Raw genomic sequence first — 13,656 nt, 5'->3', positions numbered from 1 at the left:
TCATAAGTAACCCTAGCTATTCATGTCTAGCTTAATAAATAGAACATTTTTTGATATGACCCATGAAAAATAGAACTAAATAAATAGAATTGTTTTCTATTCAGCTATTAAGAAAAGGCTATTATTTCCCTTCTCTCTTGTTATAGAGAAACTATATGCATTATGAATAAAGAAAGAAATTTGAGGATAGAATAAGTTGGAAGTGGAGTGCAAAAATTTAGTCTGTTTTTGGCAATGATTTGAAAGTAAATATTACATTAAACCTTTAAAAATAGGGGTAATCATCCTTCATTTGTTCCATATAATAATTTGGCATTCCAGTGAAGTTCTTATAGTTCTTTGCAGATTAATGTTTTAAATATGTAAAATAAAATACATAAGGGTATAACAAAATAATATCAAAATAGTAAAATATTAAAAAAGCAAATTTGTGATATCGCAAACATAAATTCTTCTCTGATAACTATCATATATCATGACCAAGTAGCAAATCTACTGTCTTTAATAATTCTGAAGTAGTTGCTGCTGCTGCTAAGTCGCTTCAGTTGTGTCCGACTCTGTGCGACCCCTTAGACGGCAGCCCACCAGGCTCCCCCATCCCAGGGATTCTCCAGGCAAGAACACTGGAGTGGGTTGCCATTTCCTTCTCCAAGGCATGAAAGTGAAAAGGGAAAGGGAAGTCACTCAGTCATGTCCGAAGATGGACTGCAGCCTACCAGGCTCCTCCGTCCGTGGGATTTTCCAGACAAGATATTGGAGTGGGTTGCCATTGCTGTCTCATGTTCTGAAGTAGAGATGGGACTAAATGATACCTAAAGATATCAGACCATCCGGATAAGAAGTGAAGAGCTGAAAGAATTGCAAAACTGTTCTAACCGCTAAAACTGTTGCTATGACATTAAATTAGCTAAAAAATGAACAATACATGTTAGATTTATTAAGTATTAGACATGTGCAACAGAAATTTTCACTTCAAAAACATTACAGACAATTGTGCATCAGGTAGTGCTGACATTCATCTTCCATAAATATTTCTTTTCTATTGAACCAAAAGAATGTCCAGCTTTTATAAAAAAACTGAAAATACCTGAATTACAATGTTGTGTCAGTTTCTGGTGATTTCAAAGTACTCAGTTTTATATATATATATATGTATACACACATACATACACATATTCTTTCTCATATTCTTCTTCAAAAATTTTCAGCTTTTTAAAATGGACCAAGATTCAGTGAAATTGGTATAGGTATTGGGAAATTAACTGATAGAAAGCATTGAATGGTGACAAAAATAGTAATATTCACTGTATTATTTTTAAGCATAAAATTATTTTATTCAACTTTTCTCCTTAATATAACAAATATATTAGTTTTATGGATACAGGTTATGTAACTGAGAGCTCTGAAAACAGAAATATCAAAGATGAGGGCAAGCAAGATAATTAACTGGCAGAGAAATAGTGAACAAGTAAACCAAGAGAATATGTTCAAAAGTGAAGCCAGTCTGCCAATTAAGTATTGTACATAACTACTCAGAGCCAAGTTAAATACTGGAATGTATTTGGGGAGAAAGAATGAGAGGAAGAGAAGACATGAAAGAGGGAGAAAAGGGAGCAGAGACAGAGAAAGAAAAATTGACTGATAACAAGATTATATGTACAAATTAAAATCAATTATCTTAATTTTTATTTGAAAAGATACATTTTTGCTGCAACAAAATATGTCTTCAGAGTTTATTTGAAGTGGCAATTTTAAGACAAGGATTACTGCTGGCAAATAATTTGTGTACTTTGCTACCCTATTGTGCCTTAAAATCAATGCCTTATTAATCATAGGCATCTAGGGCTTCCTTTGTAGCTCAGCTGGTAAAGAATCCACCTGCAATGCAGGAGACCCTGTTTCGATTCCTGGGTCAGTAAGATCCCCTGGGGAAGGGATAGACTACACACTCCAGTATTCTTGGGCTTCCCCGGTGGCTCAGCTGGTAAAGAATCCACCCACAATGAGGGAGACCTAGGTTCGATCCCTGGGTTGGGAAGATCCCCTGGAGAAGGGAAAGGCTTCCCACTCAGATATGCTGGCCTGGAGAATTTCACGGACTATACAGTCCATGGAGTTAGAAAGAGTTGGACACGACTGAGTGACTTTCACTTTTCAGGGTAATAAAGGATGATCAGAATATACAACCCTGAAGATGTACAGCATTACATCAAGGCTCTGAGCCCAGCCAACAAACTCACAGAGGCAACCTCATTGCCCAAATATTTCTTTCCGTGACTAGACATTTTGCTCTTCTCATTGGAAAGCCACTACACTTTGCAACCCTGGAAACTGTGGCCTAATTTTATAGGAACCTGTCCAGCTGGCTTTAAGGGGATGATCAACAGCATTGAATTTTATACAGAAGAGAAAAGCTTGAGAAAAACAATAACTTATCTACCTCGGACATGAGCCCAGTTTTAAAGACACATTACATTTATGAACTCTGAGATAACTCTGTATGCAACATCTTGGGAAAATTAAATGCCAAACTCTAAACAGTGACAGATTCTACATGTAGTGAATGTCTACAAAAGCATCACATCAAGAGACCTTGCTTTTAAAACATGTCAACAGGCAGTTCTGCTTATTTCCTCATGTAGCTGTATAGATATACTATTTTTATTCAGTATAACAAACAGCTTCACGGTAGTTTGGAGCAGAGGTCAAGGAAGTATGTAGAACAAGCTGGAGTTAAGCTTTCTGATATACTAATTGTATACTGAAGTATATGGATATTGGGCAAGGATATTCATCCTATTACAAGAAATTTTCTCATTTCCAAAATGAGTCAAATAACTAACCTGTGAAATGTCTGGAATCTCCATGAGATTCAAGCAATGTCTGGAAAAATTATTTAAATATTTCATAAATGGTTTTCTGTATTCATTTTTGTTTAATTATTTTACCTTTACTATGGCAACTCTTCCAACAAGTCTCTCCAGTGTGGATGATCTTTTTGTAGCTAGTGCAAATGAATAACTAACTCATCTTCCTCACTGTTAAACACACACAGCAACTGTGTCCTATTCATTTTTGTACTGGCAAAGCATAGTATATCAGAGATGCTAAACAAATACTGATGAATTGCATTAAACTAATTTTTTTTAATGCTTAAGGGTATTAGTCTTCAGATAAGCATTAACTATACTTTCATCTCTCTTAATCTCCACAATCACTAATATTTTGGTTATAAATATCACTTTAAAAAGGCACCAAAAAAAAAAGAATTCTCTACCTGTGAATAATTTATAAAAATACAGCTTAAAAGAAATATTCAGCATTTACAACCTATTTCACATCTCATTTTCTTTATTCATATTATTTTATTTCTTCTGCAATTGAGATTCTATTGAAACATAAGTGGGATTATTTTCATTTAATGGGACATGAAATCTTCTGAGCCTTTAAGTATTTGAATTTATATTTAAAATCTTTCTGCTTAGTGCTATAAAAGTAGATGTGTTGAATATTATATATTTTTTTAACAAGTAGTGGAACACAATCCAGATATTTGCTTGGGTACAGCACAGAAATTAATCATTTTTCTCTACTAGGAGTTCTTTAACCTAAGACCTTCAGTACCTTCAGCTGCCTACGTCCTACAATGTTCCCTGTACTCCTATTTCATGCTTGTGATTTTTCAAGTACATACAATTTATTTTTCTCATTGAAAATCAAGTGCTAACCTAACCACACTCAGTTACCATTGTTAGCACTGATTATGGGATAAGAGATGTTTCTGTGCAACCATAAATTTCTTAGTCTTGATACTAAGTACATTCCTGGGTCCTCTTAAAACAACTTCTGATTCTAGCAAGAATAACTGTACATTTTAAGTACTCGAATATGCTAGTGCAATTCCAACAGTGACAGTTTTCGGTTATTTCCAGTTAATTAAGTTAATTAGAGAAGATATTTTCAGCATTCCAGGAGATATAGCCTACATGGAGCCTGCATTTCAAATTGGGTTGTTGCTTTTAAACTCCAAAAGATCCATACTATAAAAGACATTTTGCATATCTCATTTAGCTAGCAAAACACCTTCACAGAAAAGACAGGGCCTTCTAATGCACATAAAATGTCAAATGTTGCCTCAATTTTCTTCTTAGTAATTTTAATTGGCTCTCATTTTAGAAACAAATTAGTTTTAAAGAGAGCAGTGTAGAGTAATCCCTACCAATATAAATGAAATCTATCAAAAATTACTGCAGTTAATTTGGCTGAGAGTTTACAATTTTTCACAGGAGGACTCACAGGCCTAAGCAGCTGGAACTTAGACAGTCAAAGCACCAACTTGAAACCATCAGAACCATACACAACTGAATTACAGCATTTTTTACAACATGAAGCATGAAATGCATCCACTGGCAGCAAGACCCTTTATACTTAGCTTGTGATAACAGCTTTGCCAGGCATGGCTTCTGCCTACCTAAATTTTGATAATAAACTCTCAGGATACCATTAAATACCTGATTAGTTCAAAGTAGTTCTGTAACTGATTCATTTAGCTATTGACTATAGAGCCTTACACTGGTCACTGGGACTCAAAAAGCCATTAATTAACATCTCAATAAATATATATAATCACCTCAATAGAGTGAAAAATAAAACTTTTCAGTTTAGCCATTATAACTCATTGTCTGACAGAAATGCTTGTAATTCTGAGGAAAGGATTTATGAATACTTTTCTATATAAATTAGATTATTTCAAATGGTTTAATATAATAATTCCCTATTATAAATGATGCTGAAAATAACAGATTTTGATTAATGATCTTCAACTCTTCATTTAAAACTGTTGAAAGCAAGTTTAATGATAACATATAATCAGAAAATATGATATATGCTATAAAAATGGTAAAAGGTAACATCATCCCTTTTACTTAGTTAAATGTTTAACACAAACTGTATGTGTATATAGATATGACCAATTTCTTCAGCTTGTGAAGATTATTTTGAGTCTTGAGCTTTTGGGCCATTATAACCAACTCTTCCCCAAGTTGACCGTCTTATACACATGTGATAAGCATGCCCTTTTATCATCATTCTAATCAGTGATAAGAATTGAAGAATAAAAACTGAATACAAATAAAATTTATTTATACATCTACAAAAGTAAAAAATCATGTAAATATTAAAAATAAAACTATCACAGGTAAACAAGTTAAATCTATGTAAGTGCAGGTAAATAAACCTATATAAACATGTCATTCAGGATATACTGCAGTGTCTCTATTCTAAAGTGAAGAACTTCTCAGCAAGATTATGAGAGGCTTCATGAAATATTTTGAGCACTAGACTTCAAATATAGCCTTAGCTATAAAAGAGGGAAAGGATTATTGCATATCATTACAATGTTATAGTTTATTTATGTAGTTAAATCATTTTAAGCAATTTTTATGACAACAGTTGGTTCTTACTGAATTATCCCTTTCATCCCTGCTAATAATGTTGATAATTATATATTTAATATTTAGTCTTGCTCATCAAATTAAGAACCTAAATCACTATGCAAAAGATTATAATGAGAATATTTGTTGTTTTCTTCCCACAGCAAAGAGATCTCATCCTATAAGGTACATTACATTCTTCAATGCTGCATTTTAAATTTTTAAAATTTTAAATAGTGCTGATATAGATATTTCTGTTGGATAATTATAAATGTTTATGCAAAATGAGGAAAGAAGTAGAGGCATATAAGTGAGTAGAATAAATATAAAGCTTTCTAATTGAGAAAACTTATTCTTATAACAGTAAAGGGAATTTGAGTTTAATATCCAGAGCAACTTCCTGACTACGAACAATAAATGAATTATGGAACAGCTTCCTGAGACTGTGGAATAAGCTCAACCACAGAGGTTATTTTAAAATAGACTGGGAAAAGTGCTGAAGGTACATTTTGTAGAATAGGAAATCTGGATTTTCAAAAGGATAGAATGGTTAAATCGAGTTTGCTATTTTTAATGGGCTTATATTTGGGGTTTGCACTGATGAAATAAATTTTAAACTGCAGACAGACAACATTCTTATCTCCCCTCCCCCAGGTCTGTGCTGCAGCAGCTTTATTCCAGACAACAAGGGCTGAGAGGCCTGATCATGTCATACCCAGGTATGGCAGGGAGAAAAACCCCTGACTGACCAAGAATCCTGGGGTCCTGATCACATTTGCCCCACCACACAGTCATAGGCCAAAAGATCTATGCTAAGAGAGGCAAAGAAAGAAGATCAAAAGCTACCACCTCCGTCAGTATCTTTCTTGTGAAGCAGGAGTTGTCACTCCTAAGAAAAGTAGACCTCTGTCCCACCCTCAGCATTGGAGACCAGAAGCACAGAGATTTTGGCCAGGGTTGGCTTACATAAAATGAGAGAGCTCCAAAGTTCTTTCCAAAGGAAGCAGTTTTGTTTGGGACAAAGTACAAAGAAAATCAAGCCTAAAGGCATTCTCTAACAATGGGGTGTGTGGAAGTGAGGACTGGAGGGGGCTGGTATCCAGAAAAAGAAACAGACAAGAGCCCTCCAGGGTTCAGAACATATCTCAGAGCCTAGTCTCTGACATCACCTCTGCAAAAAGTGCAACTGGACAGTCTCTGGAGCAATTTATACTCCCAGGTATTTTAGAAAACAATAGAGTAATCAGTTGGCAATTGAGGTTGAAGAGCATAAACAGCATTGGCTCTTCTGTGTAAAAATGCTTCCCCAAACTGTCCTGATATTTATTTAAAACAAATATTGTTACCTCTACCTCTACTTGTTAACTGAATACAGAAATAACTAGCTGTATATAGAGCATTTTTCTAGAAAATGTGCACCAATTTTTAACATATATAGAATATGGAAGATTAAAATAGGATTAATGGGCAAAAGAAAATAGGGTCTGAATCTGGTTCAATTAAACTATAGAATAGTTTCTTCTTCATATCTACCAAAGATGAAACAAGAAAAAAGAATATATAGGTTATAACATAAAATATGAAAGCCATGGTTACTTTTGCAAAATTTGAGACTCCAGGCCACTGTAAAAAGTTATAGTATATGGGGCATAGCCCGTGACTGCTTCTGTAAATACATTTTCATCAAATAGTAAAACTTTTCACACTGTATTATAATTATATGTCTCAATTATTTCCTTATAATCTACTTCATTCAAAAAGGATACAAGGCCATTTACAGAAACACTTTGAAAATGCTCTGAAACAAAAGCATTAACGGAAAGCGAAAATCAGTAGCATAAAGCCATGAGTAATTCTTTAAAAATGTTATAAGATTCAAATAATATATTCAAAATATCTTGACCATGAAGTCAAGACACAGGTTTAATTTTGACTCCTTTTTGACAAAAAAGAGAAAAACACGAATAGCTTTAGTTACACAGTTTAGCCCAAGAATATTATACTGCTCCTCTGAAGGTCAGTCTATTCCAGCACTGAGGTCTGAAAGTAACATCTCCAAGTCCTTGCTCTGGGAATGTTGTATAATGACAGGAAAATGCTCCATAAGTAAAGTGGCATCCTAAATTGAATTGATTAAACTGAAAATATTATCAAATTACAAAACTTTTCAATTATTTTTTGGGGCACATGAATAAATATATTTGAAGATTACTAGTCCAACTAATATAATCACATTTTAGAAGAATAAAGTCTTACAATTATTTGGATTCAAGAAGTGGTGGCAAAAAACTGACAGCGGGATCTAGCCAAGTAAATTTACAATAGATTATGACAGTAAATCAATTCAGTCAAATTAAAATAAAATGAAGAAACTCCAAGGTAGACATAAATGTCAAAGATAAAAGAACCAGGTTTTAAAAAAAGTCTGTACAATCAGAATATAAGTGCTATGAATGCCACACACAATGTGCCTTCAGTTAATATGCAATGTATTTTGACACGCAATGATTCAAAGAGTTTTTTTTTTAAATCATGTATCATAGTGTTTAAGACTCCACTAATTTGTCCAATTTCTGAAAAATTAGACAACTGAGCCAAAGGTATAGGTAATACTGTTAGAAGAGTATTTATGTGGATAAAGAGTTAAGGTTTCTATATAAATAACTAAATTCTCTCCTGAAAAACAAATGATGATGATAGACTACATATGGTGAACTAATGCCACCTATTTCATCACAAACTAGATTTGTTATTTTCCATCCAGAAAGCTGTTTCAATTACGTTTATAGTATACCTATAAGTTACTTCCATTTTCTTTAAGGAATATTGTTACTTTCTTGAGGTTATAAATCTGTTGGGTTCCACTATATTATGTTGATAAAATTTAGAAATATACATGGGTATACCTTGCTTTAGTAATCCAAATTTAAGGTATCACCAAAACCAAATTCAAAGGTAAATCCTCTGTGGACAGTTACATTTATTTGATGGAAAAATAAAATCAGTGTTTGAATAAAAATGCATACAATCAAAAGCTTATATAGATGAGTGTGTAGAATACTGATTATTTATAAATTCATAAGTACTCATATTTTTAGTTGAAATAAACATAATAGTAAATATAAAAAGATTTTTCTGTGCAAAGAAAAACATATTTCACTAAAAAAAGGGAAGAAGGGTCAGTTCCACACTACAGCTTGCTGAAAGTCTGTCTACTGAAAACAAGCAACAACCACAGTATAACTTTCAATGTAGACTAATCATGGCACTATAAAACTAACCAAATTACAAAGGACTTGATAAAATTTTCTTGAATGAACCTTCATTGAACAAAATCAGAAGGTGGGAGATGCACCTTATTTATGCCTAAAGCTTAAAATAAAGTACATGTAATCCACATAGAAACTCTTAATATGATCAACGAGAAAGTGAGGTTCACAATTTAGGTAATTTGTCTGACGTTTACTTCAATTAAATGATGCAAGCAGAAATCAAAACCAAGACACTGGAATTGTCCAGGCTTTAGTGCCTCCTTTACACTCAGTTAGGGCAGACTCTTTCATGATGCCCTGTCTCTCATAAAGTCGGTGAATTCTGAATGAAGCCTCTAAGTGCGTTTTCCCCAATTTGTTCATCTGAATCTAGTTATTTCTGCAACTAGCTTTTGTGAGGCTATGCTGCACCTGAAAACAACAAAGGTTTACAGAAACAAAGAAAGTCATTCACATACTAGGCATTCAGCTTATATTTAAATCATGACTGTTCACTATCTTAACAATTAGTACCAACCCAGTTTTCAGTCGCCACTATTCCAAACCTAAGCAAGAAAAAATAAGGAATGCTCTTTTTATTCAAAGAAATTATTTAAATTGGTATCTTTCTTCCATTAAAGTGTCTTTATCTTCTGAGAATTAGTCCTGCCAAATATTTCTATTTCCTGAGCAAGTGGAGGGGTGGGTGAAGGGAGACTAACAGAGCTCAGCAGGAATATAAATATAAATCAATTGTGTGGAACTGGGTCCTCTGGCATCTTCATTATAGAAAATCTTCTGTAGGAACAGGCACAGGATCAATAATTAAGCATGACCTTGAAATTAATTGAAAGCAATTAAACTGCCTTAGTGAGCAAAAAAATAAAATAACAGTGACAGAGAATATAGGAATTTCCTTTTTAACCTCAAAATTTGATGTGAATGTTCAAAATTGATGCCTGTGGTAAATTACTCAAAGTATAAAAGATTTCTACACAATTTTAAATACAAAAAGACTAATAATTGATGTATGTCAAGGAGTAAAAAAAAATGAACAGCATTCTTTTATGAAATGAATGAAGAAGGAATTCTTTGTAATACATGACGCTATCTTCATACTGGTAGTATATGAAGTCTCTGAACATTAAGAGCAAGGTTTGTTACTATTTTAGCTAAAATAAACACCCTTGTAATAGTTGGCATAAAAGGTGAATTTGTTTTAATATATGGGTTTTCAGCATTTATGATAGAGGCAATTGAAAGCATTAGTATTATCATAGTAGTTTTAAACATAATGTGACCTTTCTAAGAATATTTAAATGATTTAGGGATGCCATACTTAATTTCATGAATCAGTGAGATTACCTTAGAGTTACTATTGTAGCTATTTTATGCATTGAACTGTTTCAAACAGTCTTTTTCATACTCAAATATATCAACCAATCTTGTTTTATAAAATCCAAGTATTATTTGTACAATAGAAACTACATAAACCAAAAATTTTGTTAACCAGTTCAGCAACAAATTTCCCAAAATAAATCCATAATTAGATTATAGAATGAATTCCTAAGCACACAGATATAAGGAACTTAATAAAAATGATTTTGTATTATGCTTTAATCTATTACAATAAAAAGTGATATTTATAATTTCAGTATTACTTTTGAACCATTATTGCTTGGTACTCTAAAAATAGTCACCAACAGATAGCATTTAAATCTCTCCAATAGAAAAACAGAAAGGTATATATATAGTATTCCAGAGACTATTTACATACAGAGTAACTCTCTGCAACCAAAATGATCACATGGATCATAACCTTATGTAACTTAAAGAAGCCATGAGCCATGCCATGCAGGGCCACATAAGATGGACAGATCACAGTGCAGAGTTCTGACAAAATGTGGTCCACTGGAGAAGGGAATGGCAAAACACTTCCGTATTCTTGCCTCAAGAACTCCATGAACAGAATGAAAAGGCAAAAAAAATATTGCATAGGAAGATGAGCCTCCCAGGTCAGTAGGTGTCCAACATGCTTCCAGGAAAAAGCAGAGAAATAGCTCCAGAAAGAAGAGGCTGAGCCAAAGCAGAAATGCTCAGCTGTGGATATATCTGGTGGTGAAAGTAAAGTCCAATGTTGTAAAGAACAATATTGCATAGAAACCTGAAAGTTTAGGTCCATGAATCAAGATAATTGGACATGGTCAAGCAGGAGATGGCAAGAGTAAATATCAACATTTTAGGAATCAGTTAACTAAATTGGACTGGAATGGGTGAACTTAATTCAGATGACCATTATATCTACTACTGTGGACAAGAATCCCTTAGAAGAAATGAAATAGCCCTCATAGTCAACAGAAGTCCAAAATGCAGTACTTGGGTACAATCTCAAAAACAACAAAATGATCTCGGTTTGTTTCCAAGGTAAGCCATTCAATATCACAGTAATCCAATATGCTCCAACCACTCATGCCAAAGAAGTTTAAGTCAAACGGCTCCAGGAAGACCTATAAGACCTTCTAGAAACAACATCCAGAACAGATGTCCTTTTCATCACATGGGACTGGAATGCAAAAGTAGGAAGTCAAGAGACATATGGAATAACAGGCAAGTTTGGCCTTGGAGTACAAAATGAAACAGGGCAAAGGCTAACAGAGTTTTGCCAAGAGAATGCACTGGTCATAGCAAACACCTTCTTCCAACAACACAAAAGATGACTCTACACACGGATTTCACCTGACAGTCAATACTGAAATCAGATTGATTATATTCTTTACAGATGGAGATGGAGAAGCTCTATATAGTATGCAAAAACAAGACTGAGAATGGATTGTGGCTCAGATCATCAGCTCCTTATTGCAAAACTCAGGTTTAAATTAAGGAAAGTAGGGAAATCCACTAGGTCATTCACGTATGATGTAAATCAAATCTCTAATGATTACAGAGTGGAGGTGATGAATAGATTCAGGGGATTAGATCTGGTAGTCAGAATTCCTGATTAACTATGGACAGAGGTTCATAACACTGTACAAGAGGTGGTGACTAAAACCATCCCCAAGAAAAAGAAATGCTAGAAAGCAAAGTGGTTGTCCGAAGAAGTCTTACAAATAGGTGAAAAAAGAAGAGAAGTGAAAGGCAAAGGAGAAAGAGAAAGATACACTCAACTTAATGCAGAGTTCCAGAGAACAGCAAGGAGAGATAAGAAAGCCTTCTTAAGTGAGCAATGCAAAGAAACAGAAGGGAAAAAATAGAGATCTCTTCAAGAAAATTACAGATACCAAGGAAACATTTCATGTAAAGATGGGCACAATAAAGGACAAAAATAGCAAGGACCTAACGGAAGCAGGAGACATTAAGAAGTGGCAATAACACATAGAACTATAAAAAAGAAGGTGTTAATGACCCAGATAACCATGATAGTGTTGTCACTCACCTATAGCCAGATATCTTGGAATGCGAAATCAAGTGGGCCTTAGGAAGCATTACTAACAAACAAAGCTAGTAGAGGTGATAGAATTCTAGAATTCTAGCTAAGTTATTTCAAATCCTAAAAGATGATGCTGTTAAAGTGTTGCACTCAATATGCCAACATATTTGGAAAACTCAGTAGTGCTCAAAGTATTGGAAAAGATTCATTTTCATTCCAATCCCCCCAAAAAAGCTAATGCTAAAAATGTTCAAACTACCATCCAATTGTGAGCATTTCACATACTAGCAGGGTTATGCTCAAAATCCTTCAAGTTAAGCTTCAACAGTATGTGAACCAAGAACTTTCTGACATACAAGCTGGATTTAGAAAATGCAGAGGAATCAGGGTTCAAACTGCCAACATAAGTTGAATCACAGAAAAAGTAAAGGAATTAAAAAAAAAAAAAAAAACCTACTCCTGCTTCACTGACTATGCTAAAGCCTTTGACGGGGTGGATGACAACAAACTGGAAAATTCTTAAAGAGATGAGAAAACCAGGCCACCTTACCTGTCTCCTGAGAAACCTGCATGCAGGTCTAAAAGCAATAGTTAAAAGCAGACATGGACAAATGAACTGGTTCAAAACTGGGAAAGGAGTACATCAAGTAGTATACTGTCACCCTGTTTATTTAATGTATACACAGAGTACATCATGGAAAATGCCAGGCTGGATGATTCACAAGCTTGAATCAAAATTGCTGGGAGAGATATCAATAATCTCAGATATATGGATGACACCACCCTTATGGCAGAAAGCAAAGAGGAACTAAAAAGCCTCTTGATGAAGGTGAAAGAGGAGAGAGAAAAAGCTGGATTGAAACTCAACATACAAGAAACAAAGATCATGGCATCCAGTTCCATCACTTCATGGCAAATAAATGGGGAATAAAATGGGAAAAGTGACAAACTTTACACTCTTGGGCTCCAAAATCACTGTGAACGGTGACTGCAGTCATGAAATTAAAAGATACTTGCTCCTAGGAAGAAAAGCTATGACAAACCTAGACAGCATGTTAAAATACAGAGACATCACTTTGCCAACAAAGGTCCATCTAGTCAAAGCTATGGTTATTCCAGTAGTCATGTACAGATATGAGAGTAGGACCATAAAGAAGGTTGAGCACTTGAAGAATTGATGCTTTTGAACTGTAGTTCTTGATAAGACCCTTGAGAGTCCCTTGGACTGCAAGGAGATCAAACCAATTAATCCTAGAGGAAATCAACCCTGAAAACTCATTAGAAGGACTGGTGCCAAAGCTCCAATACTTTGACCTCCTGATGTGAAGAGCTGACTCATTAGAAGAGACCCTGATGCTGGGAAAGATTGAGGGCAGAAGGAGAAGGGGACGACAGAGGATGAGATGATTGGATGGCATCATCCACTCAGTAGACATATTGTTGTTCAGTTGCTCAGTCATATCTGACCCTTTGCAAGTCCATGGACTGCAGCATACCAGGCTTCCCTGTCCTTCACCATTTCCTGGAGCTTGCTCAAACTCATGTC

At 34.4% G+C, this 13,656-nt stretch overlaps 1 protein-coding gene across 4 annotated transcripts in view; it reads right to left on the bottom strand.

Annotated features, from left to right (window-relative positions):
* The window catches only part of GALNT13 (polypeptide N-acetylgalactosaminyltransferase 13), a 603,283-nt gene that overhangs the window by 376,811 nt on the left and 212,816 nt on the right, over window positions 1-13,656 (bottom strand). The window lies entirely within an intron of this gene.

This window comes from Muntiacus reevesi, chromosome 3 (assembly GCF_963930625.1).
Source record: "Muntiacus reevesi chromosome 3, mMunRee1.1, whole genome shotgun sequence".
In the NCBI taxonomy this organism is placed as follows: Eukaryota; Metazoa; Chordata; class Mammalia; order Artiodactyla; family Cervidae; genus Muntiacus; species Muntiacus reevesi.
The sequence above is the reverse complement of the archived record's forward strand: the minus strand, read 5'-3'. Positions and strand labels throughout refer to the sequence as shown.